Here is a 532-nt window from a genome sequence, read left to right as displayed (position 1 = left end):
ATGATTGGGTCTCATCTTGAAGACACTATTCGTGCCGCATAAACGGAAGATTTCAACGAAACAACAAACCCAGCTCATCGTGGGACAGCAACTTCCTTCTTTCTCGAATGTTTTATGACTGTTAAAGATCCTGCACAAGCTAACCAAGATGGTAATGGACGAATAACCGAATAACGTGAAATACACATACAATACCAAGCCTTTTTTTTTCCCGATTTGGCCAGGAAAGGCGCATCTGTGAGGAACGAACCGCGTCAAGTAGACTTTCAAGCCATTAACGACTAAAAAAATCCTTTCCGCTTTCACCAAGCCTTCGTGATGCTTGCTTGCGAAATGGGCTTGGGAATTGCCTTTATGTAAATGTACGCATAAAATCAAATGCTTGCTATCAGGCAAATGTTGAGAAGATTAGCATTTACGGGATTTTATTTTTGGGTAGAGCTGTTTGCTATATGAGATCTCACTTATATCATTTGCAACATTCAGATTTTTTTTTCTCTTTTTGCGTTGAGGTGATACATTTCAATAACCA

Source organism: Penaeus monodon, chromosome 25, assembly GCF_015228065.2.
Source record: "Penaeus monodon isolate SGIC_2016 chromosome 25, NSTDA_Pmon_1, whole genome shotgun sequence".
In the NCBI taxonomy this organism is placed as follows: Eukaryota; Metazoa; Arthropoda; class Malacostraca; order Decapoda; family Penaeidae; genus Penaeus; species Penaeus monodon.
Note: the sequence above shows the minus strand (reverse complement) of the source record.